This window comes from Erpetoichthys calabaricus, chromosome 5 (assembly GCF_900747795.2).
Source record: "Erpetoichthys calabaricus chromosome 5, fErpCal1.3, whole genome shotgun sequence".
Taxonomy (NCBI): domain Eukaryota; kingdom Metazoa; phylum Chordata; class Cladistia; order Polypteriformes; family Polypteridae; genus Erpetoichthys; species Erpetoichthys calabaricus.
In genome coordinates, this window is record NC_041398.2 from 102,879,679 (window position 1) to 102,907,062 (window position 27,384).

The 27,384-nt window shown below is 39.6% G+C and overlaps 1 protein-coding gene across 4 annotated transcripts in view; it reads left to right on the plus strand.

Moving 5' to 3' along the window:
• Positions 1 to 16,309: 16,309 nt before the first annotated feature.
• The window catches only part of kiaa0232 (KIAA0232 ortholog), a 150,336-nt gene continuing 139,261 nt past the window's right edge, over positions 16,310 to 27,384 (plus strand). The window contains exon 1 of one of the 4 annotated variants that reach the window (XM_028801871.2): positions 16,310 to 16,635. The gene's annotated coding sequence lies outside the window, so the exon portion shown is untranslated. Of the gene's footprint in view, positions 16,636 to 17,014; positions 17,121 to 27,384 lie in introns of those variants that run through there. The other 3 variants (XM_028801870.2, XM_028801868.2, XM_028801869.2) reach the window with 3 other exon arrangements.

Sequence of the window (27,384 nt, forward strand, 5' to 3'; positions counted from 1 at the left end):
TCACTTATTACTAATTTCTTTTTAATATACTTCTCTTTTAACAAGTAATACTTTTACAGGTTTGAAAACTTTTAATATTTTATCATGTTTTAACTTTGTTAATACAGTATCTCATTGTGTTGACTCTTATGGTTTTAGTGCATTTGATTAGATTCATGGAACGTGAAGTAATGTGTGTGTGAGAACATGAGTCCTTGGACATGATAATGAAGAACAGAAACTCATGGTGTTAAGAATAGCTTAGAAATAGATTTTTTTCAATAACTGGTGAAAACTACCTTTAAAAGTTTATACAATGTTTAAAAGAGCTGCATCAGTTTCCTAGTAAAGGGTCTATGGTCTTGTAGGGGGGGCGGCACGGTGGCGCAGTGGTAACGCTGCTGGGTTTGCTTCCCGGGTCCTCCCTGCGTGGAGTTTGCATGTTCTCCCCGTGTCTGCATGGGTTTCCTCCGGGTACTCCGGTTTCCTCCCACAGTCCAAAGACATGCAGGTTAGGTGATTTGGCGATCCTAAATTGTCCCGTGTGTGTGTGCGTGTGTGTGTGTGTGTGTGTGTGTGCCCCCTGTGGTGGGCTGGTGCCTGCCTTGTGCCCTGTGTTGGCTGGGATTGGCTCCAGCAGACCCCCGTGACCCTGTAGTTAGGATATAGTGGGTTGGATAATGGATGGATGGTCTTGTAGGGGACTTCCGTAGATTTCAGTACTTAATAGGCAGTCATTTGTTCATGACTGCATTGGCACTGTGGGGGGCATTTGCATTAATATTAAAGCCTTTATCAAGTGAAGACAGTTTTACGTACCTGATATTATAATTGACCCCCCCACCCCACCCCCCTTTTCAGAATTACAGTGCCACACCATACCGCTGCTCTCTTTTATTTTATATTTGTTGTGTGGCACTTTACACCTTGTGCTAAAAAAAAAAAATACTCATTTTCTTCATGTACAGCAGGAATAAATACTAAGAAAGCAATGTGACAGGCTCAGAAATCCACCTTTACAAAATATTTGTATATTTAATGCATCCCTGAACATATTTTGACCAGTTCTGAAGTAATGTCTATAGATGTGTGTCTGTGCCTAAAAATCTCTTCAGTAGATTGTAAATAGATAATGAATTTACCTTTTTTGTACACATTTGTGACCCATATGTACCACTGCTGGGAAAGGAATATATATACATTTTTTTCAGTAAGATCTGATTCTTCCATTTCATTCCACACAATAAAATCTTGAAGTGAATTATTTCCCTTCTGAATCAAAGCTTGCTGGACACAGATTTTTTATTATTATTATTACTACTAGGGGGTTACCCCCTGCTCGCTTTGCTTGCCAGCCACTTCGTGTCTCTGCCGCTGGCATTGTGAAGAGGGGGGCTGAACGCACCTCAAGGAGACGCGGTTGCTCCTCCGAAAACCCCCTTAAATGGTGATACAAAGGGAAACAAATAGTTTTTTTTTTTTACCTCCTCTTTGCTCGATCAGCTGCTGGCTTGCTGCTGCTGCCATGCCACGTGATCTACATCTTGTGTGGTGCTTCTAAAATTTAAAAGTCTGTACAGCAGCTGTCCTACCTTTTGTGTTTTATTTCCGGCCCTGGGCATGGTTAAATCTTTTGGCACAAAGTCCCGTCTTGTGAGAAATGAGTTCTTGATATTTTTTTGTTTATAATTTAAAAACGGAATAAGAATCTGAAAATCTAACAACATTACATTAAAGTTCGATAAACTCTGTAAAGAATGATACCAAACATATACAACGTGTATATGTATGTTTTAAAATAAGCCCAAGTTAAAGCGTGACAAAAAACGTGACATAAAAAAACCTGCACTTTTAGGCTTAGGATATTATACATACAGAGTAGATTATTTAAAATTCAATTGGCCTCTCTTAATTTAAAATACTAGTTGAAGTTAAAAAGGAAATATAATCCATGATGGGTTTTCCATGTGACAAATGAAACTGTGTTTTAAATTCTTTTGAAAACAACTAGCCTTCTCACCCTGACCACCCCTTATTTCCATGCATTTCAACTTTTCCCACATGTCCTCACTAAGCAAGAGCTGGACAAACACAAACCTGGTAATACATAAAAGAGTACTGATTTTCAAGTGGGTCAACTAGGCAGTTCTGGCAATTAATTTTATGACCAAGTAATTTTAATGGTGACTTCAATATTTACATAAACAAGACAAACCGATACCCTAATTAAAATTGTATTTTCATTTTTTATATCTTTTCATATTGTAATTGTTATATACACTATACATAATTTGAGATTTATTTATCACTCACAGCACTAAGGTATAGTAAATATTCTAAAAACGTCAAACCTAAATCACAAGTGTAATGAAGATCAGCTTACACAAAATTACTAATGTAAAAAACCTTGGTTAAATTTAAACCCAGACATTCTATGATATTCTTCAAAAATTCATTGTTCACTTCATAGAGATGAATATGGAATAGTAATACAGTATAAAGTTCCACATCATCAGCACAAAATTTGACTTGAGTTCATCCCTTAGAAGCTTCCAAATATTTCTTTATTTAGGGATATGGGTGGTGAGAGATTCAATAGCAATGGCAGTTAGTTATTGTAATCTTCTCATTATTTAGACATCCTTTTAAAATAATTTTATCTACTATTTTGATTTTTGCATGATGCCATTTTGTGATGTCTTGAAATAATATAGTAATGTTGCCAAGTTACTTATGGTTAGCATGGTGATAGCTGGTCATATAACATTTCAGGGAAAATGTCTATTAAGTTTAGTCTTTGATGGGTATGGTAAAGCCTGAGCACATATTTTAAACAGAATTACCTTTTGAGTATGTTTCCTCTATTTATTTTTTTGGGACCCCACAAGAGAGCTGAAAATAGAGAGACCATCGACAGATGAGGTAGAGAAGTTTATAGGAAGAAAGGAGAACTGAAACAAGCTGACAGAAAAGAGGAAGTCTTGGCAGAGAAGATGTCAAAATATCCCAGTTATGAATTATGAGTTAAAAAAGACAGGAAGGAATGCCAAAGTGAGACTAAAAATTTTGGAATGATTCAGATCCAGAACTATCCAATGTGCTAATGCCATCCAATCAAACTGAATACTGGAGTAAGCAATTATCAAGAAGGCATCATTATTAAATACTAGAGAAAGAGCCCGTTTCGACAACGTAAGATGAAACAGGCATGAGTGGAATAGTAATAAGTATAAGCACCACAAACCTGATATAGGTGTATTGAATGAATACGTAATTAGGCCTTGAGCTGTAGTCGAAATCGCCTTTCAGGCCTCTAGAGCTTTAATCGAAGTCGCCATTCTCTTTGAATTGTTGCGGCCGTAAATCCGCCACCTGCCGCGATGTTGGGGCTGGATGTCGGTTGAAGTCGCCTTTCTCTTTGAATCTTTGCAGCCGTAAATCTGCCGCCTGCCGCGATGTCGGTCTCGTAAGGTTTTTCGGGCAGCTGCGCAGAAGGCGACAGCACATTTGGCTTCGGACGTGCGCAGAAGGCGACTGCGCATTCAGCTTCGGACAGACGTGAGTGAGTGAGTGAGTAGGCTGGCAAATTATATATAAGATGGCCTGGTAAATGTCATCTGTGACAAGGGCCTAAGTGCATTTTTGATTTGGGCCATACAAATATTGTTTTTGAATTGTGTCTTAATAGTGCTAGCTGCTATATAAAATGAAGATTCACTTTCTGGTGTGTGGTCTGTAGAAGGTGCTCTTGAATAAGTTGAGTCACCCTTAATCTCAGGATAAACACTAATGAATTAAAAAGTATAATATAGTGTAAATTCTAAAAAGAAATTGATAATAAAAGGAATAGAATTAACCAAGGAGGGAAATAAAGTAACAAAAGAATAGACAAAAATAACTAACTGCCCCTTTGGGTATAACTAAATAATAATCAGTTCCTTGTTTAACTGGCAGGGTGTCTAATACACCTACCCACCCGAAACATTTCACACCCTCTCTTTCCTTCCTTTACTTTATTCACCTCTAACTCTTGCCTCCCTTGAACTTTTGTTTGCCTTTTACCAAGTTAGGGAACCTTTATCTCAAGTATAATGCAACATTCAGCATGTCTCCAGAGATTACTTCCAGTGTCCTGGATATGTATAGCAGCCCTGGAGCCTTACAGCTAGAGCTGCCTCTGGCAGACCCAGATGCACCTGTTATATATCCATGAAATATGATATATGCCATGAAATATTGTGTCAAACACCACAAAACTGAAAATATCTAAAGACAAAGTGCACTACTATTGAAAGAAGAGATTCACAGGTTTAAATTTCCAAAACAAACAAGTGCCAACTCCCTAAATACCTTTCTTGCTTTCTTCTTGTTTCATATGTACAATTATTTAAAACTGGACCAACCGGTTTCATTTTTTTCTGAAAGTTTTCTCCTAATGTAATAAAACCAAAGTAAAATATGAAGTATTTCAATACTTAGTTCTACTGTGAGAACATTGACAGAGGAAGTGACTTTCATGTTATGACAGGATGAATCAGTGATGGGGATTGAACTGGAATATTTGTGTTTTATAGTCTAACTTCTTAACTATTAGGACTTTCTGCCATCTCCATTGCAACATTGCACTGACCACAATATTCAAGCTCTTAAATTGGATAGAGATTTGGCAGAATGACCATGTTGGTAGAATATTCAGATTGTTTCTAATTAGTCCTTGCCAAAGGGGAATGATGATTAATATCAAGAATAGTTTGTATTGAACAGTGTTTGTTTTTGTATAAAGGAGCTGCTAATTGAATAAACTAAATTTGATACACTAATAAAATGTATGTAATAAGATACTTCGATCAGCAGCAACATTTACAAAATATTGTAATTGTTCCAATAGTCCATCAGGCACTCTTTATTTTTAAATTTTGATTCCCTCCCACTCCCTTCAATATCTTTATGATTTTCAGTCAACTTGCCTTTTAAATAACAAAAAAAGTACACCTTGATATTCCTTGGTCTTGTATATAAATTTCTTGTATATGAATTTCCCCTTGGGATTAATAAAGTATCTATCTATCTATCTATCTATCTATCTATCTATCTATCTATCTATCTATCTATCTATCTATCTATCTATCTATCTATCTATCTATCTATCTATCTATCTATCTATCTATCTATCTATCTATCTATCTATCTATCTATCTATCTATCTATCTATCTATCTAAAGAAATCTTAGAAGGAGTATGTAAGTTGTTTTTCTGATCAACACTAAAAACAAAAGTGCTTGATGTCTAGTATAACAAATGAGGTATACTTTTCATACAATGCAACACTGGTTTATGTGGATTTGCAATTTTATGAATAAGTGCATGCCACTGCATAAACTTTTAAAACATTTAGAAATCCTGGCATCATTACTATGAACACGGAGAGAAAGCTAATAAGCTTTAGCTCAACAAATCCACAAGCAAGAAGTTCGCAATGCAATCCCAGTAATCACCAACACGAACGGAGATGAAATCATTGACCATAAAAATATAATGCACACATTTAGAGACTACTATAAATCCTTATATTCTACTGAGTTTAAAGAAGACAATACACAATCTAATGCATTTCTGCATGCATTACAGATGCCACAAATAGGTACTTTTAGTGCGGAGGAACTGGATAAACCTCTGGTGCTATCAGAATTACTAGATGCTATAAAGTAACTTCAAGGCGGGAAAGCAGCAGGCCCTGATGGCTACCCTGCAGAATTTGATAAGAAATTCTCCACTCAGCTAGCTCCCCTCCTATTAGCAACATTTACAGAAGCTAGAGACAATCAAATTCTACCTCAAACTTTTCGCCAAGCATTAATCACCATCTTTCCTAAACAAAATAAGGACTTATCACAATGTGCATCGTATAGACCAATTTCACTTCTGAATAATGATGTTAAGATACTCTCAAAAATCATAGCTAGAAGGATGGAGAAAGTGCTGTCTTCGGTAATATCACAAGATCAAACTGGATTTATCAAGGGTCGACACTTATCTTCCAATCTTCAACACCTGTTTAATGTAATATACTCACCAACAAAGTCAAACACCCCAGAAATATTATTATCATTGGATGCAGAAAAGCATTTGACATGATTGAATGGAAATACCTTTTCACTACATTAGAGAAATTTGGGTTTGGCCCGAACATTTGTGCATGGATCAAACTACTGTATACCAATCCAGAAGCTTCAGTTTGTATTAACAACATTTGTTTAGACTACTTTAAACTAGAACGTGGTACCAGACAAGGTTGTCCCTTGTCACCACTGCTATTTGCAGTCACCATTGAAACACTGGCGGTCCACTGTCGAAATTCTTATCAGATAAAGGGGATTTTCAGAGAAGGACTGGAACAGAAAATTTCTCTATATGCAGATGATGTGGTACTGTATATATCAGATCCACAAAATTCTGTGCCTGCAGTCTTAACAGCACTTACAGAATTTCAAAAGTTCTCTGGTCTCAGAATTAATTTGAATAAAAGTGTGCTCTTTCTAGTGAATTCTCAAGCACACAATATTAGATTGGACACCTTCCCTTTTATCATCGCAGATCAGTTTAAATACCTAGGGGTAAACATCAAAAGTAAACATAAAGCTCTTTATGAACAAAATTTCGCCGTCTGTATGGAAAAAATTAAGCAAGACTTGCATAGATGGTCAACCCTTCATCTCACTCTAGCTGGAAGAATTAACGTTGTTAAGATGAATAACGTTGTTAAGATGAAAATTCTTCCTAAGCTATTTTTTTTATTTCAAAACATTCCAATATACATTAATAAATCATTTTTTAAGCAATTAGATTCAACAATAGCCTCATTTATTTGGAACTCAAAACACCCACTTATCCAAAGAGTGACCCTACAAAGACCTAAGGCAGAAGGTGGCATGGCTGTACCCAACTTTCAGATTTATTACTGGGCAGCAAACATACAAGCTATAAAAACCTGGATACAAATAGATGAACATACACTGGCTTGGTCAGCAATGGAAGTAAAATCCTGTAGTACTTCTTTATATTCCTTGCTTTGTGCCCCAATAAATGCAACTTATCGGCAATATACTAATAACCCAATTGTGCTTCACTCACTCAGAATATGGAACCAATGTAGAAAGCATTTTAAGATGGAGAATCTTTTATCTGTGGCACCTCTGCAAGAGAACCACCTCTTTCAACCCTCGCAAACATATGCAGTTTTCAATATCTGGAAAAGATTTGGGATTAAATTGCTTAGAGATCTTTATATAGACAACATTTTTGCATCCTATGAACAATTACACTCCAAATGTAACTTTCCAGCCACACATTTCTTTTACTATCTTCAAATTAGGAACTTTGTTTAAACAGAACCTGCCTGATTTTCATCATCTTGCACCCTCCACCTTGCCGGAAAAAATATTGCTTAATTTCAAGGACTTAGGCACCATCTCTGCAATATATAAAATTATCTTGCAGTCCCTCTCTTTTAAAGATCCAAGAGGACAATGGGAAAAAGATCTCTTAATCAATATATCAGAAAAGGAGTGGAAAATAACAATGCAGAGACTTCACTCGAGTTCCATATGCGCAAAGAATACAATTATTCAACTCAAAATTATATATCGAGCACATCTGTCTCGCCTAAAACTGTCCAAAATGTTTCCAGGGCAAGATCCAACCTGCGAACGATGCAATCAAGTCCCAGCCTCACTGGGTCACATGTCCTGGGCCTGCACCAAATTAACATAATTTTGGACCAAAAATTTTAAGTGCCTTTCAGACAGCCTTGGTGTCACAATCCCCCCTAACCCATTAACAGCTGTGTTTAGTGTTCTTCCAGATGGGTTTAAAGTGGAGAAGGACAAACAAACTGTGATTGCTTTCACTACACTTTTGGCACGCAGACTTATTTTGCTAAAATGGAAGAATCCTAACACTCCTCTTTTAAGTCAGTGGGAAACCAATGTTTTATACTATTTGAAATTGGAAAAAATCAAATATTCAGTTAGAGGATATGTACAGAAGTTTTTCAAAACCTGGCAGGATCTAATCAATAATATCTTAGAATAAGCTCTTAATGCACCAAGGAAGCAATTATCTCTACATTTCTTTTTCTTCTCTATTTATCTCTATTGCACTATTAAACTCATCAATTTAGGTATGTCTACAAGGCTTAAGTTTTACTCTGCTGGCCATGCTCTCTCTCTCAGGGGTGGGGGTGACTTGTTTTCAAGCCTATCTTTTGTAAAAATTGATCTACTTGTATGGAATGATTAAAATAAAATTAATAAAATTTAAAAAAAAAACTTTTATGCTTCTAAATATCTCTTGATAAGTGTGCGAGTTTAAAAATTCCAAATACTATAGCCATTTCTTCTTATTGCCATTAATAACTTTGTAAAACACTGGTCTATGTGATTTCTTGTTGACCTGTAATTAGCCTACACAATTTCAAATTGTGTTAATAGCTGTTAAATCAGTATTTGTATGTGCCAGTATTGCTTTGCCATCCAGTTGATGGACATCTTTCTGTTTCATTTGCTTTCTGAAGATCTGTGTGATTATATGTCCTTTTTAGCCAGTCATAAGATACTTTTTCTTTTTTTTTTTTTGTTTATATCAGCTACCTGTTGTTAATTCTCAGGGAAATGGCTGTCAGGTCAGGAATATCTCAGCCAAGCTTCACTCCATCATGCTTGCTCTGCTGGAAGCCATTAACTGACTGGTAGAGGCACTTTATGCAGTTTTCATATGTGGGTGTACATATAAAAACATAGCTTTTTTGCCGAAAGCAACATTGTACAATTTTGCTAACATAATCAGAGCACTTTATTGCACTCATGTTGCAGTAATGTCACCTAGCAAGAATGACGCTGCCTTTGATAACCATAAGCAGTTATAGTCCATTAATGCAAAAGTCATCTGTGATGCCTAGATGAGACTGACAAATGGCATGACTCAGTGGCTTGGATCAACCCATGATTCATTTATTTTGAGGCAAACTAGCTTTGGCAGATGTGATGGTGCTGTACGTGGTGGCTGGCTTGTTGGTAAGGTAACTGACCGAACCTGCAGTTTTTCATATGTTCTATACTGTTCATTGTATCAGCAATTATGCCTTTACATGTATTACATGATAGTGGCTACACTGGCACCTTATGCTTTTCCCAGACCCCCAGAATACAGAGGAGAGACACTATTATGCTGCACATGATCTTGATTGGTTGCAGAGCGCAGCCAGATACTCTTGAATGCAGGTGCCAGGAGGAAGACTGCTCTACCAGCTAATGATGTTCGGCAGCATTGTGATTGCACATGTATGAGGTTGATTAGTATGCTCCACTGTGAGAGAATAATTTGGAGGCAAAAATATTGGAGGTATTTTTGTTTGCAATGCACAATGAAATATATAAGCATGAGTTTTACAAATGTCATGAAGATAACTACTGAAATAATTAAGTAAATAAAAGACAAGAATGTACTAAGAGAATGGCTGATGTAATACACATGATGTGCTAGAAGATGATTAAGAGATCAGATGTCCTGTAAACAACAAAACTGGACAGTTGTCACATAGCAGATATGAGATATGAAAAGAACAAGAGTGTAGTAGAACAGACCTTTATTTGGACAAATTATGTCCGGGTAGGCCAGTGAACCAATCAGAGTACATGTGTGCATTAATCAGCCATGTTATGTAAATTCCGTTGTTTATAAAATTGAAGTCTGCTCTGATTTTTTTTTGACCATTTTGTAACAGACTTACAAAATGCTTCCTCTTCATCATCTCCTACAGAGAAAATAAAGATGCAATGGACAAGCTTCCTCCTGCCTGGTTCCTGACTGAAAGAGGTTTTATCAAACTTGTCCTAGTAGAGGAAAAGTTATCTCCTTTAATCAATATGTTGATGTCTTCCACACCGTATGTGGATTTTTCTGGAAGGGGTGCGAGGTGTGTTCATTTATGCACATCTACAAGGTGATTGTGAGTTATGAAGGATAAATTGATTTTTTTGCAAATGCATTATTCTATTTTTTGTACATATTTTCATGCTTGAATCCACAAAAAAAATTATAAATGAGGTCACTGGAGAGAACAGTTCACTTCAGATTGTTGTGGGCTGACACATTACTAACATTTGCTTATAATATATTTACAAGGAGTGATGGTGTCAATGTGTATTGTTCATTTTCATGTGTTCTTTATCACATATCTGCACTACCAATTCCACTGATTTTTTGATAAAACTTTTAAAATTAATGAAATGGTGGTTGACTTGACATACTTCAATATTGGTGATTCAGTCATCTAGATACTGTAGATAGATAGATAGATAGATAGATAGATAGATAGATAGATAGATAGATAGATAGATAGATAGATAGATAGATAGATAGATAGATAGATAGATAGATAGATAGATAGGGTCTCAGATTGGCAAAGTGATGCAACAGTTAAATGGTGTTTTTTCTATTTTTAATAGGGAGTCAACATAACTCAGATAAGAAATGCTGTGTATAGGATATAGGATGAAAGTTATTAGAGGGAAGTCTGTCTCCTGGATTTATAGTTAAGTGAGTCCATAAGAGAGGTAATGTGGTTAAGAAGCTTTTAAAGTTGGCCCTAGAAATTTATTGAGTGTGACTGGAGATTTCCCAAACTGCCAGGCACAAGCAACATACACCTATGTGGTACATTTTTAGCCTTGAACCCATTTATAGTGAAGTGGTAGTGCCAGACGAAATATGGGTGTTGGGCTCTTTGAATAAGTAATGGAGATCTGCAGTGAAGAGAATGGGGGCCACCAGAGGGTGCTCTATGTAGACATCTACAAGACTTCCTTGAAGCTTTCTTGACCCTGAGTGTAATCCAGAAGTAGTTCCAGAATGAAGTATAAAGCTACCTCTTAGCCAGTGGCTGTTTCTGCCTGACATCAGGGAGTGAGTTATAGTAAAAGCTCTACAGGCAGAGAAAGAGAGAAGGAGCTAGAGAATGGTTGGAAGGTGAATGGGGAGAGTTTAGGTACTTGTGACATTGTTATTTTGATTGGAGGTCCTATGGATGAGCCATCTTACCCAACAGAAAGGATATAAAACCTGTTTATTCAGGCCCAGAGAAGCAGCAAAATTTGGTGTCCCAGTATTTGTCACTTGCTTTTGTGATTTTATATTTTTTTATATTTTTTCATTATTGTGGTGCTTCCTTTAACTCCTTATAAAACTCTTTGAGCCACACATTATGTATGAAAATGTGCTATATAAATAAATATGCTTGTTGTTATAAACAATGATGTTTATTATGAAACTTACTGTCTAATGTGAGAGTTGCAAACAGTGATACCATCAACACAGAACTTAGACAGTAATACTGAAGAATGTAGTTCCCCTGCTTTTCAGCATGCTTGGTTTAGCATCCAACAAGATTTTGAATATGTCTCATCATTTTCTGCATTAACTTGTTCCTTGAAGCTTGGGCTTTTTACCAGCAGTAAACAATAGACCTAGATGGGAAGCCAGTCCATTGAAGGACAGATCCATAGTCAAATCAGAATTATTTATAGTTATTAAAATAAATGAACCATATGATTTCAGACTGTAAAAATCATGGTTCTGTATGTGTACACTGTATAGTGCTTTTCTTTTTTGCCCATAGAAAGCATTGCAATATAATCCACCAACAATGAAATACTGTATATCTGAATGAACAATGTCAAATATGTACTGTATCACAAAACGGTTATTTGTTATTGTGATTTTATGGAAACAAAACAGTTGGGTCAATTATCAAAAACCTGGAATTGTTTTTCAAATTTTCCTATGTGTATATAAAGGTACCCATAGATGCATATAGAGCACTACTAGAATTTCCTTGCATTTACCAGGATCTAAAATATGTTATGCTGCAGTTAATGCATTATCAGGGCCAGCACCACCATTAAGACAAATTAGGCATTCACCTAGGGTGTAGATCATAACAGGGAGGAAAAACCCAGCCGTATGGGTTAGCTACAGAACAGTCGGTTGGTGCACTGATAAGCTTGGCCTAGGGTGCAAAGTAACCTAGCACCAGCACTGTGCATCATCTACAATTTTATTAAATAAAATTAGAAATCTGTACAGTAAATACTAATTTTGAAAGAGTTAAAGGAAGGAATACCCATCAACATCCAAAAATCTCCTTAAATCAGTTATAGGGTCACTGGAGCTGGTGTCTGTTCAATTGGCCTTGACACAGTAGAGTCCAGATTCAGGGAAGGTGCTTCCTCAAATATTTGAACTTTATGATATACAGAGCCTAACAAATGTGACCCATGGATTAGCTTTGTTGATCTAATGCCTAAATGAAAAGAATAACCCATTAGTCTGGATTTATTGTCATGTGTACAAAGAATCAAAGTAGCAGGTCCCCTAATTAGTGGCAATACTATTGACTCAGGCGCCGCCGAGAGTGGCAGCCTTTTCAGCAGCTCCGTGTACGACTTTATTTTTCCACTTTTATTTTTCTCTTTTTTAATGATCACTCCTATCACTTTATTTTATGTGGATTCGTTCCCTGGACACACTTACTTTTACAATGTGGGCATGGATTTTTACACGCCGAGACTCGTCTATTCAAGTACTCAACTTCGAGTGCTGAGAACAAATGCCAGTGCCGGTGTGGTTCCCTATTTACCCGATGAGGTAAGAAGGCGGTATCGTGGCAGCAGAGCCGGCACTAAGCTAAAAATGAAGCGGCATGCGAGAAAGTGACGTTTTAAGCCTTCGGTGCCTTCTGTGATTCTGGGAAATGTGAACTCAATCTCAAATAAGATCGACGAACTGGCTGCGCTGGTGAAAAATGTCAGAACCTACAGAGAATGCAGTTTGTTGTGCTTTTGCGAAACGTGGCTAACTACCACCATCCCAGATGCCAACGTGGAGCTACCCGGGTTTAGCACAGTTAGAGCAGACAGAGATGCAAGTACCTGTGGGAAGCACAAAGGAGGAGGACTCGCTCTCTATGTTAATACACGGTGGTGTAACTCTGGACATGTTAACGACAAAGTCTCCACTTGCTGCAGGGACATCGAACTGTTGGCTGTAAGTTTGCATCCCTATTACTTGCCCAGAGAGTTTGGACACGTCATTGTTGTCATCGTGTACATCCCTCCTCGGGCGGACATGGAGACAGTGAGTGACATCATCTATTCTGCTGTGGCTAAGTTACAAACGCAGCACCCTGAGGCGCTTGTGCTAATTGCTGGAGACTTTAACCATGTGACGCTGGACAAAACATTACCTGCCTTCTCCCAGTATGTGGACTGAAACACCCGGGGAAATAAGACTATTGATTTACTGTATGCAAATGTTAAAGACGCATACAGCGCCACCCCACTGCCTGCGCTTGGGAAAGCAGATCATAACCTGGTTCTGCTTCAGCCTCACTACAAACCAAGAGTGAGGGTCCTACTTACAACCACACGCTCATTTAGGAAGTGGTCCCCGGAGGCAGAGAAGGCTCTGAGAGAATGCTTTGGAACTACAGACTGGGATATCCTGCACGGATCACATAGTGAGAACATTGAGGAGGTTGTTCACTGCACTACTGACTACATCAACTTCTGTATGGACATTGTAGTTCCAGTAAGAACTGTACGCTGCTATGCTAACAACAAGTAATGGATTACAAGTGACATCAAGGGCCTTTTGAACCAGAAGAAAAGGGCTTTTAAAGGCAGTGATCAGCATGAGCTCAAGCGTGTGCAGAAGGAACTCTGAGTCCAGCTCAGGGCGGCGAAGGAACAGTACAGAAGAAAGCTGGAGCAGAAGTTGCAGAATAACAGCATGAAGGAAGTGTGGGATGAGATGAAGATCATCACTGGCTGCAGCTCGAAGTGGGGTGCCACCATCGAGAGAGACATGAAGAGAGCAAACCAAATGAACAACTTCTTTAACAGGTATGACCACCCTAACCCACTCTCACTCTCACCTCGGAGTACTGCACCCTCCACACATCCTTCTGCTGATACCAGCATAGGAGAGACATCCCCACCCACAATTATAACAGCGCAGGTGAACAGAGAGCTAAGGAGACTTTGTGCCAGCAAAGCAGCGGGTCCAGATGGAGTATCGCCACGACTGCTGAAGGTCTGTGCATTGGAGCTGGGGGGTCCTCTACAGCGCATCTTCAACCTGAGCCTGGAACAGGGGAGAGTCCCGAGGCTTTGGAAAAAATCTTGCATCACCCCAGTCCCAAAGGTATCACGTCCTAGTGAGCTGAATGACTTCCGGCCTGTTGCTCTGACATCACATGTGATGAAGACCATGGAGAGGCTGCTGCTTCACCACCTGAGGCCACAGGTTCAACACGCCCTCGACCCTCTGCAGTTTGCATATCAGGAGAAGGTGGGAGCGGAGGATGCCATCATCTATATGCTACACCGATCCCTCTCCCACTTGGACAGAGGCAGTGGTGCTGTAAGAATTATGTTTCTAGACTTCTCTAGCGCCTTCAACACAATCCAACCTCTGCTCCTTAGGGACAAGCGGACAGAGATGGGAGTAGATTCATACCTAGTGGCATGGATCATGCACTATCTTAAACACAGACCTCAGTACGTGCGTCTTGGGAATTGCACATCTGACATTGTGGTCAACAACACAGGAGTGCCACAGGGGACTGTACTTTCTCCGGTCCTGTTCAGCCTATATACATCGGACTTCCAATACAACTCGGAGTCCTGCCATGTGCAAAAGTTCGCTGATGACACTGCTATCGTGGGCTGCATCAGGAGTGGGCAGGAGGAGGAGTATAGGGACCTAATCAATGACTTTGTTAAATGGTGCGACTCAAACCACCTACACCTGAACACCAGCAAAACCAAGGAGCTGGTGGTGGATTTTAGGAGGCCCAGACCCCTCATGGACCCCGTGATCATCAGAGGTGACTGTGTACAGATGGTGCAGACCTATAAATACCTGGGAGTGCAGCTGGATGATAAATTAGACTGGACTGCCAATACTGATGCTCTGTGTAAGAAAGGACAGAGCCGGTTATACTTCCTTAGAAGGCTTGCGTCCTTCAACATCTGCAATAAGATGCTGCAGATGTTCTATCAGATGGTTGTGGCGAGCGCCCCCTTCTACGCGGTGGTGTGCTGGGGAGGCAGCATTAAGAAGAAAGACGCCTCACGCCTGGACAAACTGGTGAGGAAGGCAGGCTCTATTGTTGGCATGGAGCTGGACAGTTTGACATCTGTGGCAGAGCGACGGGCGCTAAGCAGGCTCCTATCAATTATGGAGAATCCACTGCATCCACTAAACAGTGTCATCTCCAGACAGAAGAGCAGCTTCAGCGACAGACTGCTGTCAATGTCCTGCTCCACTGACAGACTGAAGAGATTGTTCTTCCCCCAAACTATGCGACTCTTCAATTCCACCCCTTGGGGGGGTAAACGTTAACATCATACAAAGTTATTGTCTGTTTTTACCTGCATTATTATCAATCTTTAATTTAATATTGTTTTTTTTTGTTGTATCAGTAGGCCTATGCTGCTGCTGGAGTATGTGAATTTCCCCTTGGGATTAATAAAGTATCTATCTATCTATGACGTTTAAGACAGGATATTCAATCATAGTGTTTGACATTAAAAACAAATATATCATTTAATTAATTTCATGAACCCACAAATCTCAGTTCACCTACTCCTGAGAGCCTTGAGTGCAAAAAAGCACCGACCACTGAGATGATTTATCCATAACGGTACGTTTTATAATTGACGTTTAATCTAATGTCTGCGATATTTCTGGACACTGGTGAACTGAAATGCCCCTTCAACATAGGGAAAACGTGCCAAACTCAAAATAAAAAGGTCAAAAATCTAACTCAGACTCTTTACATTTCAACAATAAAGCGGTGTCATTAAAAGAGATTTTTGTTTCTTGTTAAAACGAATGCTTCAGTGCTTTACGATACGGTAATGTATAAGTTCGTTTGTTCCGCTACAGACGGCTAAAATTGTAATTGCAGCAGGCACCCTACACTATAGCACACTTCACAAAATGGGCTTCAAATAATATTATTAACAATAATTAAAACACTGCGCTATTCAATTAAGAGAGATGAACACACAATGCAGTGCAGCACGCACGCGACCGTCTAGACTTAGCTTTAGCAAAAAACAGATGACATGAGCTAAGCTATTTGCGCAGATCTACACTGCATTCTGATGCAATCCTGCGCGGAAGGATACAAAATCCAGAGACTGGGTAGGTGAAGTTAGCCCCGTTGTTATGGAGACGAGAGGGTTGGGTCTAATGGGGAGCGAGATGGAGGGGTGCTGGAGAGGGAAACAGTCTTAAAAAAAGAGGAACGAAACTGTAAGCTCGCGTTCGCCATGTCGGCTCCGGTTCCTTAGTGAACTACATATTGCGCATGAGCCAAAATGGCGCTAGTTTCAAAACCTCTCGAGTGTTTTTTTTTTCTTCTTTAGCCAGTAAGTGGGAGGAGACTAGGTGCGGAGCGTGACTGTGCGAGTCCGCGTTGTTCGACGCTGCTGCGGATTCCAGAGCCCGAGCTCGGAAGCAACGGCAGCGGGAGAGACCCCCCGAGCGCTCCTCCTCCTCTCACGTTTCATAACGTTGACTTCACGGCAGGTAAGTGACAAATACGTCTTTTACCGTTTTGTTGGACTGGATGTGATCGCCGGTAGAAAAGTGCTTCAGGGCAAGATATGAAGCGGGAGACGTATAATTTGAAAGCGGGAATTCGTGACGCATTTTTTTCAAATAACGTCTTAGGGTCCAGGCTGGGTTAGCCTACCGCTCCTCCTCCTCCACCTCCTCTTCCTCCCCCGCCGGTTCACAACAACAAATTTTCCTTAGAAGGGGCCGTATTCTAAACAAGTGGCCGGTGTTTTGACGTTAATATTTTAGCAGCATTTCCTTATGTCAAACCAGCGATGTTGAAGAGTTGTGGCGTAAAGCCAGGGGCTGGTTTCCCTTTAAATCCGGAATCATATGGTCGATCCCTTTCACTGCGCGAAGCGATCATAGTCCCGCTGACATTTTCACCTCCCATTGCATTTGGGACGTCCTGCAGTTGCTGTTACCCAAGCTGTCGTACAGAACAACAGTCCCAGGTATCTTTGTTGGCATTAGCTGACATTTACTTGATTTATAGTCCAGTACGTGCTTGTTAGTACTACTACCTCCTAACCTTCCCAGAGAAAATAGAGCAAAGTCTCGAATGGGGGGGGGGAATGAGGCTGCCATTTGTGAGGAGTTTTCGGAAAGTCACCCTGTATTGTGGAAGTGTCGAGTATTTCACTTTTTAATACATTAGCGGCCTAACATACAAATACCAGTGCCGATTGAAAAATGGACTAGATTTATCAATGCAAATAATGCAGTTATTTATGGCGACCTACAATTCTTGGAACTAAATATAATGTACAAAAAGTCACATATTTGGTACCTTTACATCACGAGTTGTCGGTCTAACTCTGATGATTTACCCTTCCATTTGAACTGTCCCATCGGCTTGAGGTGTGTGTTTTACTCGATTAGCCTGCCTACCTCCGATTGTTTCGGGCTGACTTGAGCAAGCGTGCATGTCGCAGCAATTGTAGGCCGTGACAGTTCAATAATTTTACGAGTTGCTCGTTTCCTTTTATTTATTTCGAGTATGTTTCTAGTCATGCCGACAGATATCATGTGAGACCATGAGTATATGGGATATGTGGTAAATCGCATACATGTTTCGGTGCTTCGCTATGTGTTAGGGGGCGGAGGCGTAATGCCGGGCATTATTTTTCCCCTTCTCCTCCTGGAGGCAGTTCTGTGTGGGCATTGATGTACCACCCCCGAAAATTAAAAGCAGTTAACTCGACCAATGATAGCCGTGGAGCTGACAGCGTAAGTCGTGACGTTGATCAGTTTTAGGGAAGAGGGCGGGGTGCCACTTCCATGGTACTGGTACGAGCAGAACAATACTAAAATCTGAATGGAGTTCCCTGTTACGAGATTATTTACTTATAGATCATTTTTTAAACCATGGTTACTTTGAAAATCGATAACTTTAATGACAAAGAAGGGTTTTAAAAAATATGTGACTGGGTTAGATTTTTTTTAGCGGATTGAGGAATCGGCTCGACGTTTTTTTAAGTAATAAGCATTTTTTTTTAAATTTTAAACCTCGTTAAGTTACACCTTAAAATATGGAGCGCCTTCGTTTAAAGTATAATCATTTATACTGGTTTGTTTTAGTTTTTTGTTGGATTGCTACAATATGAAATTATATTCAGACTCCTAGTGAGGATACTGCCTTAATCAGATATCAATTCTCACGTTCCCCTTTTTATGCACCATATGTCATTTAATTACTTTTAAGTATTTTGAAATACTGCTATGTAGTATACGTAAGAACAAAAGTTTTATTATTATGATTTAATTTTTTGTGACATTTGTGGGTTACAGGGGCACAGTTATATCTGGTATCTGAGGAATTCACATGGGGAAATATTTGAATGTTTTGAGTCATATTCATTCAGGTTCTATGAAGACCTGCCCAGAGTACAATTTAATTGAGGAAGGTTGCCTTACAGGTTAAGGCAGTCTTACCTAGAGGCTAGACTGTAAACCATGAGGTTCCAGTTAAATCCCAACCCAACAACTTAACTAGGCGATATTGAGCAAGGTCATTAATTTGGCATTGAACCTTTTTAGAGTGTTGTGAGCAGTCCTACCACCATGATTTGTAAATTAAAATGTTTAAACATTTCTACTGAACAAATAGACAGATTGTCAAATGTATATGTGTATCATGTTCAGAAACCGAACTTGTTTTTGTGTTGATTATACAGTATATATTTCAGTATGTTTTAAAATAGTTTAGTTACTGTTCTAATAAAGTTTTTCATATTACAATGTTTAGTTTTTTGTACATAATGATTTTTCACATTTAATATTTCAAATGGCATTAATGTCCAGCGAGCAGCATACTAGCACAATGGAATGAAACTACTGCAGCTGTGTCTTGAATTCAGTGTTCTGTATAGAGGTTGCAATTTACTTCAGTGTATGTGTTGGTTTTCTTTTCACACCCCAGAAGACTTTGTTAGTGTGAGTGTAGGTGTGTGCACGAGAACTCTTGTAGCCCTAAAATACCTTAAGCAGGTTTGAGAGTGTTAGTGTTATTAATGTGCAAAATATTTTAAGAAGTATTAAATGAGTTATGATTTATTAAATATCTCGGTTATTGGGCCTTGTTAGACAGAGCTGCAAGCTAACATCACAACCCTGCATCATTTTTTTCCTCTGTGTCTTTTCTCTTTCATTTTTTTGTTAATTTGTATTCTATTTTTTCTTTGTTGTTAAATATTAGTACATATTCAAGAACGATATCACTTTCATCCTTTCCACCATCTATAGGATATTTGTTTGCACATACTGTACATCCTCCAAGTAACAGTCAGGGCCTGAATTTCATTTGGCTTTTGGGGGATCACCCCCTCCCCCCCCACTCTGTGTTGCACCAAGTAGGGGGCCTAGCTGTGGATTCATAAAGATCACCCTGGACTACCTATTGTATCTTATGTGCTCACACTAAATTTATTCATTGAGTTTTTCTGTTTAGTAGCTGAAAAATAGGTTGGGCTTTAAAATCAATACTAAGGAAAAATTGAGAGTTTATGTTGCTGCATCATGAGTAAGCGAATACCAAGATTATTCAGGATTGTTTCTTTTACACAAACCTTTAAAGCTACCTTTGCAACAAAACACTTCTCAAAGTCAGTTTTTTGATATTTGCTGTTGTTAATTTAAATTTGCATCAGCATTAGGACAACACATTATTAATAAGGGGAAATTCAATTTTAATATGTAATAAGCTAGTGATATTTTAGTTTTTCAACTTTTGTCAATTTTTAAGTGTTCATTGTGAAATTGATTGAAATAAATTGTTTTTTTTTCAGGATTCCTGTAAAACCGACCTAGTCTGTTTTCAGGTTAGAGTTGGACAATGTGGAGAATCCTCAGGTTGACCTAGTGGCCCCTAAATATTGGCAATTGACAGTGCTGTTGCCAGGGGAGAGTCATCACTATTTTAACCAAGTAAAGCTGATGTCACATTATGTGACTTTTTGTAATGGAGTATATTGCTGATCTAATTGCTGTACCATGTCAAATTATATAGCTGAATAATTGAGGGGCATGTCTAATTTACCAATTGGGTTACGACTTTCCTGCACAATCGTTCTCTCCAGTTTTTGTGACAGCTTAAAACCTGCTGTGAGGTTCAGAACATACATGTTCTTTATTCCTTGTTGCTACATTCTGTGTATTGAACTTCCAGATGAGCATTTATTGATGATCAGCACTTCTGCACTCCTCTCACAACCCATCCTTCAGACTAAAGGGAAAATTAAACCTCTTTGATTTTATCGGAGTGAGTTGTTGGCTAGTTGGTATTACTCGTTGAATTATGTCACATTTGGAGATTGGTTTCATGGGAGCATGCTGACGAATTCTAAGATTATGTAAATGAAGGCTACAACTGATAAATCACTGGAAAAGTCGCTTTATGTGGCTTAAGCCGCTATAGCAGTTTTGCAATTCTGTAATTTTTCCTTGTTTTCTGTATTCTTAATATCCGTGACTGTAACAAAGTACCTCATTAAATAAAGAAAGGCACAGATGGGAGAGTTGGTGGCTATGAAGAAATCAACCTTACCTGTTTGTCATTAAATTTAACAATTAAGAACAAAATACAGTAGAACCCCCCCAAATCTGTGAATTTGGTTTCTGTGGTTTCACTTATCTGTGATTTGCCATGGCCCGAAAATATTAAATGGATAATTTCAGAAATAAATGATTGCTGCATCCCATGTTAGCGTGGGAAAAATTACATCAAACTCATTGACACACACTTGTGCACTATTGGTGCGTGCTGGTTGTTCACCATGCTGATGCTTTAAGTACAGTTTAAACCAGCCGTAGTACTTTTGCTGTCTGCATTCACTGTTACATTATCACAGTGTTGTTATGAAAATGACCCTTAATTTTCCTTAATAATGGCCCAAAACATTAAAGTACATTTTGTAATGTTGGTAGTTTTTCAAAGCCTAAGAGAAGCTGTGAAATGTGTGGAGAAGCCAGTGAGTAATCACAATAAGCTAAGGTTGTTTTTAAGAAAAGAATGTAATATTATGTAAAATATGTTTAAAATGTGCGTGTGTGTGGATACAAGATAGATAGATAGATACAAGATTGTTTTCATTACTCCATTGTCCCTTGAGGGTTAACGCTAAAATATCAGTCTCATTTATTTGAGAGAGAGCACAAGTATAATAATGTGCAGTGTGTTTCATTATTTAATGTTGGTTATGTACTATGCTATTTATCAATGAAAGTTTATTATAGGATTGTATGTAAACGAAAAAACGACTGAGTTACAGGGTTCACTACCATCTGTAGTTTAAGACATCTGCAGTAGGGCTTGGAATCACACACAGATACAAGGGAGTTTGCTCTATCGACTAAAAACTGTAATCAAAAAGTCAATCATAGAGTAGCTAGACCTAAAATGTCATGAAAAAACGTTACAACTGATCTGCACAACAACAATTATAGATTTCACGCTATGGAGGGAATGTATTAATATATCCACTGTTGATGAAATAGAAAAGTTGAATGTGAGCCAAATGTGAACTAGTAGAATTCTGGCTAAAAGAAATAAATGACCACTGAGCATCTATCAAGTTTGAGGAAAGCAACAAGGAGGCGGAACAACGTCCCTTGGTAATCTTGTGAAGGGTTAAACAAAATTTATTGCTAGCAATGAGCAAAAGCAGAGAGCTTGCTATCTACAGAAGAAGTAGGTGGAGGTAACCTGGTTTAATGGTGGAGAAGAAACAAAAGCTTCTACACAAATGTACCTCTATGTGTGCAACAAGTATTCAATTTGGCTATGTTGCAATTTTGGAGCAGTTGTTGCTAAAAAACAGAAAAAACTAAACATCCTTGTAATTTTTTTTTTGCCTACAACCTATACAGTATAAGTGGGGGTGTGCAGTACAGCAGTGGAAATTTTCATATCATTTTTTGTCATTGTTGAGCAGTTGTCCTTCTGACACAGCACAGCAAATGCTGGTACAACTGTGGAGATGAAAGTCAATGTAGGATTCAACATGTTTTTGCTAAATATAAATGTTTCCATGCAATTAAGTAGTGTATAGCTTATGTGTACTAAAACTCAAAATTTGTTTGCCTTAAGTGACTGAATTCATCTTATACAGTATAAATACATATATAGTGCAGAAAATGCATGCTATAATAGTAATTGTGGACAGTGGAATCGGATGGCATTAGGATTCCGGCTACTTTTGTTTTATTAATGTTAACATTTGTATTTTGCAATGTTACTTTGAGAGAACAGACTGGCAAAACCCTACATGGGGGAGGGCACAGCCATATGTGCTGAACAAGTTTAAAAGGAGTTGCGATGAACAGTACGACAGGTCCAATGGTCTAATCGGGGCCAGAAAAAGAAAAGAAGGTTGCTTGTGCGGTGTGAAGATAGTGAAACATTATTTTTCCATCTTTTGATCCATTTATTTTGGAATGCTGTAAGATTCTAATGAATGAAATGGAAGATATCATTATTTGTACCAAACGATCTATTTCTTCATTAGTTATCTTTTTTAAAAAAATTGTCATGCAACATTGCTGTAGAAAGAGGATTTTAAAAATTGAAAACAGTGCTTTTGAGATCGCTTGATTTCAGTAGTATGACAAGAGTAAAAGCTTGCTTTAGTAAACCTGTATTGTATGGCTTGTTTTGATAACCTCTGCTGGGGCAGTATTCAGTCAATATAGATGTACATTTTCATTGATTTGACTTTTATATAATTTTTCTTCTTGTTCAGACAGATGTTTGAAAGGCAATATTTAAATCTAGTTAGGCTTTGCTTGTTTCAGCATCTGCTGTTCTAAGCTTCACAGAAATCTAGTTGTTTTTAAGGGTGGAGTGCCCTCTCGGGGTTGGTAGCGAGATCCTGCCCCAAGTGGAGGAGTTAAAGTATCTCGGGGTCTTGTTCACGAGTGAGGGAAGAATGGAGTGTGAGATCGACAGGCGGGTCGGTGCGGCATCCGCAGTAATGCGGGCTCTGCATCGGTCTGTCGTGGTGAAAAAGGAGCTGAGCCACAAGGCGAAGCTCTCAATTTACCAGTCGATCTATGTTCCTACCCTCCCCTATGGTCATGAGCTATGGGTAGTAACCGAAAGAACGAGATCGCGAATACAAGCGGCTGAAATGAGTTTCCTCCGCAGGGTGTCTGGGCTTTCCCTTAAAGATAGGGTGAGAAGCTCAGTCATCCGGGGGGGGGGTATCAGAGTAGAGCCGCTGCTCCTCCGCATCAAGAGGAGTCAGATGAGGTGGCTCGGGCGTCTGATCAGGATGCCTCCTGGACACCTCCCTGGTGAGGTGTTTCGGGCATGTCTAACCGGGAGGAGGCCCCGGGGAAGACCCAGGACACGCTGGAGGGACTGTCTCTCTCGGCTGGCCTCGGAACGCCTTGGGATTCTCCCAGAAGAGCTAGAAGAAGTGGCCGGGGAGAAGGAAGTCTGGGCATCTCTGCTCAAGCTGCTGCCCCCGCGACCCGACCTCGGATAAGCGGAGGAGGATGGATGGCTTTACTTGTTTTTGTTCAATTGGAAAACAGAATTGCTCTTTAAATACTTTTTTATTGCCATTATTTACTGTATAATTTATACAGTACACATTTTCCAAGATTCCATGTCTTAAAAAGGTCATTCAGTATGCTTATTTCTTGTTTCATCCATCCATCCATCCATCCATCCATCCATTTTCCAACCCGCTGAATCCAAACACAGGGTCACGGGGGTCTGCTGGAGCCAATCCCAGCCAACACAGGGCACAAGGCAGGGAACCAATCCTGGGCAGGGTGCCAACCCACTGCAGGACACACACAAACACACCCACACACCAAGCACACACTAGGGCCAATTTAGAATCACCAAACCGGAAACCGGAGCACACGGAGGAAACCCACGCAGACACGGGGAGAACATGCAAACTCCACGCAGGGAGGACCCGGGAAGCGAACCCGGGTCTCCTAACTGCGAGGCAGCAGCGCTACCACTATTGTTTAGCACAGTACAGGTATTTTTTATATTAGTTCAGCTGATTAAAATCCTTCTTATGAAAAGAAACATCACAGTAGAACTAACCACTTTTAACCTTTGAAACTGGGCCAACAGAAGGACCTAGACTGGATTCAGTCTGAAAATAATAAGCATATTATACTGTAAGTGTTGTAATTTTTAATTATATTGTGATAGAATTCTACCACCACCCCTGAAGTTAGATACCAGTTATATTGTTTTCAGTTGTGATGCTGCCAATCTAAATTGGCCGACTTTCATTACAAAAGATTTGGATGATCACAAAAGATTTATTTCAGCATCTGTTGTTCTAAGCTTTACAGTAATTTAGTTGTTCTCCTTCTTTGTTACAAATCTTAACCTGGTATCCTCTCGATAGACATATACATTTGATAGATGTGAGGCTTTATTTTAAGGTTTTGTAGTGAATTTATTATGTTTGTGTCTGTCTTACAGTATAAGGTTAGGTAAGAAACAATTGCTGCATAATTTATAATGGCAATTCTTAGGAATGATAGATGGAACAGAAACGTTGGGAGGGTTCTGAAAAGCTGAATTTAAATTCAGGTGGTCTTCATTTGGATGATGAGCCACATCTTAGCGAGGACATCTGGATTAATCTGGAAAGAATTAAAGAAAGAGGTATTATTTAGGAGTGTTCTATAGAACCAGCAGACATTAATTACAAGAAGCATATCTCTCTATTATTAAAAAAAAAAAAACTTGCAACGAGACGTGATCTTTTGAAGAGAGACCGATTAGAAGAGTGTCAGAGAGACACTTTCACGTACTGCGACACCATCAAGTCACGTCATACTGACATCCTTTGGAAGCAATTCACGCCCTACTTACCATTTTCAAACAAGAACATGGTCATCTAACCGCTCAGTTACATTATTAATGCATATCTAAAAGTCAAAGCTAATCGTCTCTTCTTTATTACAAGGGGGCTTCGCCCCCTGCTCGTTTCGCTCGCGTACCCCCAGCGTTTTGAACCCGTGCCCGCTGGGCAGCCGTAGTTTCAGACGCACGTTGTAGGAGCTTGCGTTGTTTTGAATCCGTGCTTGCCCTGCTTCTGTGGTTTAAGACGCGCGTTGTAGGCGTATATCCGTTAGTCGAGCTCGTTCGGTTTGAACCCGTGCCTGCTTTGCCTCCGCAGTTTCAGACAGTGGGTTGCGTTCGCCGTTTTGTATGATCCCAAGCAGCACATTATTCCTAACTTCACTCCGCAGTAGTGCCACTCACAATATGGCGATGATGCCTGCGCTTTCACTACGCAGTAGTGCCACTCACAATATGGCGGCAACGCCTGCGCCTTCCGTATTATGTCGGGTTTTACCATGCTGTGTAGGTGCCTTTGCCTTTCGTACTTTCCCGCACCTTCCGACGCGTGATGTAGGCGCCTGCACCTTCCGGGTCTGCCTCCGCTGTGTGGTGTGGACGTTTAACTGTCGTTTCACAGTGCATCACTTTTTCCACATTTTGTTATGTTACAGCCTTATTCCAAAATGGATTAAATTCATTTTTTTCCACAGAATTCTACACACAACACCCCATAATGACAACGTGAAAAAAGTTTATTTCAGGTTTTTGCAAATTTATTAAAAACTAGCCATGTGCGCCCAACTACGTTGCGCGTGTTAAAGTTGTCTGTGAAGGGCTCCCTGTTTAAACGCGGCTGCCAGTCGTGAACTGGGCCCTTCGTCGCACAGCATTATGATTTTTTATAAGGGAAACAAAATTACAAAACAAAACCCTTGGACATTGATTCGATAGGAACGGCCTCCTCGGAATCACTGTCCGAATAGCAATTATGTGGTGGTGTAGGAGCATTTCTGCTTCTCTCCGTTCACAATCTGTCTCGTTTTCACGACGCTGTCGTGTCCTCTCACGATCTCTTCTCAACCTTTCACCAATCTCGCAGGTTGCTTTGTGGCAGTCCAAAGAGTAAGGCAATATACACAGAGCAATGGTTATAAAAGGGGGACACATAGGTATCCAGGCTCTTTAAAGCATAAATAGGGTTTCACTTCACTGACATGTGAGCAAGCCACGGTACAACTGTGAGACGTGCAGCACTCGCTGGCTACAACGTAACAATAATAATTTCCGGAACGTGCTGTTACGTTGTCATTCATTTTACCCACTGTGTTTCTTTCATTCATATGTTACGTAGGCACGTACCTTTTATCTTCGGCAATCTCATTCTCTAACCAGGTCTCAGGAGCTAACCAGCGTAACGCTGTCCACCACCCCTTTCGTTATTCCGGCACATTGTTGACATCCGTGAGTAACAACAACGTACTAAACTGGAAGGTGGTCTACGCATGCGTGGAATTCGCGGACAAACAAAGATCAAGATCCAAATGAAGATTATATATAAAGATTAATTAATTTAAAGCACAACAATTTGTTTAGTTTGAATGTCTGTGTTTTGAGGTGTGACTGGAGTACTACAGTCTTCAGTAGTATAAGCCTGGAGGAGATTCTTAATGCAATGCCTATGTTTTAGCTGTCTCTCTACTGCCATCTAGTGCTTCTTCTTCTAATTCATTCGCGGACAAACAAAGATCAAGATCCAAATGAAGATTATATATAGAGATAAAAAAACTGAGAAATCACATGTACATAAGTATTCACAGCCTTTGCTCAGTACTTTGTCGATGCACCTTTGGCAGCAATTACAGCCTCAAGTCTTTTTGAATATGATGCCACAAGCTTGGCACACCTATCCTTGGTCAGTTTCGCCCATTCCTCTCTGCAGCACCTCTCAAGCTCCATCAGGTTGGATGGGAAGCGTCAGTGCACAGCCATTTTAAGATCTCTCCAGGGATGTTCAATCGGATTCAAGTCTGGGCATTGGCTGGGCCACTCAAGGACATTCACAGAGTTGTCCTGAAGCCACTCCTTTTATATTTTGGCTGTGTGCTTAGGGTCGTTGTCCTGCTGAAAGACGAACCGTCACCCCAGTCTGAGGTCAAGAGCGCTCTGGAGCAGGTTTTCATCCAGGATGTCTCTGTACATTGCTGCAGTCATCTTTCCCTTTATCCTGACTAGTCTCCCAGTCTCTGCCGCTGAAAAACATCCCCACAGCATGATGCTGCCACCACCATGCTTCACTGTAGGGATGGTGCCAGGTTTCCACCAAACGTGACGCCTGGCATTCACACCAAAGAGTTCAATCTTTGTCTCATCAGACCAGAGAATTTTCTTTCTCATGG